Genomic DNA, 3,416 nt, shown 5'->3' with positions numbered 1-3,416 from the left:
AGGTAATATTGACTGAACAGGTTACCTAAAACAAAAATATTTGATCAGGTTATTTATTCTGTCGTAAAAAGTTATTCTTAATTTCACATTTGTACATTAACTTTTTTATTTGGGAACAAATTCCATGAACAAAAGGCTTCAAGCAAAATAAAAGTAAATATAAATGTTGGAGATGTTTCTAAGTAAAGAAAAAAGCTCTACGTTAGCTCCTCCCATCTTCTGCCATGTAAACAGTTCATTCTGGAGAAAATCCTGTAAATGAGCAGGTTTACACACAGTGCCTACAAAAATCTGTTCACCTCTTGGATGTTTTAGCTTTTTATAACTATTAAAAATCAGACATGATTAATATAAACTGGCCTTTTTTTTGATAAAATAATCGTAATAATAATAACCAGACATGGGTTTTTACGATGTAAAATCAAGTGTGCATTGCCTCGTAGCATGCCATTGCCTGCAGCTTGAACTGTGACCAAGTTGAAATGTGTTTGTTAATCAAGTACCAGCTTGTGCCTGCCAAATCAGCAGTTGTTTGTAATGAGGGTAAATGTGTGAGAATATGACAGTTATAAAATATATAGTTTTAATGAAATTTTTGTTTATGGCTGTGATCGAACCCTGATCTCCCACATGAAAGCCCATAGTGTTCACCATGAGACTAAAGGAGCTGTTGTAGTCAGTCCTCCCAGTGTTAGGTTCGTATGTGTGCTGAAAGAGGCCAAATTGCCAATGCAATTGTTGACACTAAACTGCAATATATTATAACAATAAAGGAGTATTAGGACAATATTACAGTGAAATATCAAAATACAATCATGTTTGTATTGTAAACATTGAACTACTGAGTTCAAATAGTATTAAACTATAGTGCAGTACTAAGTAGATGCAGCATGGGGCAGTATTGGACCAATGCAAGGCTCCATTGACTCTCATTATTTGATTTTAAACATTAATATTTCAAAAACTATAGGTTGTACAGGCACCAAAAGGCATAGCAATCATTTGGCACAGGAGCTTTACAGATTTAAATTACAATGGCAGCTTTAGGACAAAGTATGCTGGAGGAGAAGCATGTCAAAGTGGAGATGACTTGGATGGGAAACGAATCACAATAATGTGCATTGCATTGGCAATGCACACTGATTGAAATCCAGTTTCTATGAAATAAATACCAGTTTAAAAGTTGTAAATAACGTGATTTCATAAACATGTATCTCCCTTTTACAGACCTGCTCTAATTCAACTAAGACAGGGGTCTGCAACCTGTGGCTCTGGGGCCACATGTGGCTCTTTGGTCCCTCTGCAGTGGCTCTTTGAAAATGTGACTAAACATAACAGAATATTTTTTGTTGTTGTTTATACTCACAACAGAAATCAATTTGTATGTAAATATGTGATCAATACTACTAACACAAAAAGTAAAACATGTTAGCTCAGCCTTCTTTAGGCATCTCCTCCAGATCTTTTTCTCTAAGGTATTTTTAGATGAAGTATCAGAAAGTATCTCTGTTTTTTACTTAATCTAACTTCTTTCTATGATCTTTCTCTCAAATCCATCAGAATTACCTTTAAAGAATTTGAAGTCTACTTAATAATAAGAATTAGAAAAAAATATGCCTGAATAGTTCAGTTGTACTAGTTTTTATGAAATTCAAAATGAATCTGGTTGTTTCATTTGTCCTGATGTGCAAAAATAATAAAAAAATCATAGTATATTTTTTAGCTGTATAACGTCACCTCCACTGGCCGTAAAAATTCCCGAAAAGGCCTCAAAAAGGCCCACAGACCACCAGTTGATAATCACAGTTGTAGCTTGTTTGGTGGTTTTGGACACATTTTATTAGTGAGCCAAGCAGCAGAAATGGCTCTTCTGATTGTAAAGGTTGCAGACTCCTGAACTAAGACAAAGGATTGTTTTAAAATACAAGTCAGGATGGATACAAAAAGATTTAAGTTCCTCAACATCTGTGGGATTTCTGTTAAATCCATCATCAAGACATAAAAAGAATAAGGGCTGTGTTCATGTACTACTGATAACTGTTAGACAGAAGGAGACAAGTGAGAGAGACCACCACACCTGTGAACAGAGCTGAGAGATACAGGAAACACATCATGACAGCGTCACATTGTCCTCCAGGATTTATTCTGTCTCTTCCAGGGACTGTTGCTGAGAAGCACTTACCGTAGTCTTCCACGTGATGTTTGACAAACGTCAGTCAAGATTTAGTGTTGCAGGATTTCAACAATGTCCTTTTCACACACAACAACCATCAGACCATGAGACACATGATCAGACCTCCGGTGAAAGCCCTCCTGTTGCAGTACGTCCCACCCACAGTGGGTAGAGAGCTCAGCGTGCAACCCCTAATTTACACTACATGCGTTCCGGCTCCGCTCCGACCTCCGCAGCAAACACACACCCATTGTAACCATTATAACCAGTGAGAGTGTTTACACTGGCTGCGGTGAGTGGACAGCGATCAGCCAAAATTAAAACAGATCCTATTTTTGCCGGACACCGGAGCTGCGCCGGAGTCAATTTTTAAAGATTACGTCGCCAACAGGAAAAGAAACGAGCACAACATCCGTATTTTCAAAATAAGACACTGTTAGGCTGGATAATTTGTCAGAATAATGTGGAAATTGCAGCTATATTAATAAATATACAGATATGTTTCTACACAAATGCAGTCAGAATGTATGGTTCTGTTTGGGAAGCAGATGGAAACATGTAGCATGAAGCATATGTGTACACACACGATACACCTGGATTTTATTTTGAAATCAGAAGTTTCAGAAAGACGACAGCAAGACAGTTTCAACATAGATACCAAAAGTCTTTATATCTATGTTTTCAGCTGTTTGGAGTTCATCTTTCACAGAATTAATTATTTTTTTGCTGTGACTTCCAAATTTATCACTGGATTTATTGTGCGATCTCCTTCCTCCACACGCTCCCTCCTCTGTGTGTCGCACCAGAGCAGAGCTGAGCGGAGCTGACGCTGTACAAACTGAGACACAAACGAACAGCTACGACCTGCGCACCGCAGCGCAGCGGAGCAGAGACACATGTAGTGTAAATCTGGGGTGAGAAACTGCTCGTCCTGTTGGAGCTCAGTGCTCAGCACCAGCAGGGGCTTCTTTCTTCCTGCTGGGGTCTCCACCCACTCCCATCTGTCACAAAGACTTGGGCTGATGTATCTCAGTGCCACCAGGTTGTGTCAGGAGAGGCTTAAAATAATAAATGTCCAATCTCCTCCCTGATGAAGGGAACAGAGAAAAACAACCAGAACATCTAAACCAGTGAATACTTTATGTCAACACTGTACATTCATACTGATTTACAGATGTTTGCCCATCACCACACACACACACACACACACACACACACACACACACACACACACACACACACA

The sequence above is a fragment of the Austrofundulus limnaeus genome, unplaced genomic scaffold (genome assembly GCF_001266775.1).
Source record: "Austrofundulus limnaeus strain Quisiro unplaced genomic scaffold, Austrofundulus_limnaeus-1.0 Scaffold891, whole genome shotgun sequence".
NCBI classification, from domain to species: Eukaryota; Metazoa; Chordata; class Actinopteri; order Cyprinodontiformes; family Rivulidae; genus Austrofundulus; species Austrofundulus limnaeus.
This window is presented reverse-complemented; position numbering follows the sequence as displayed.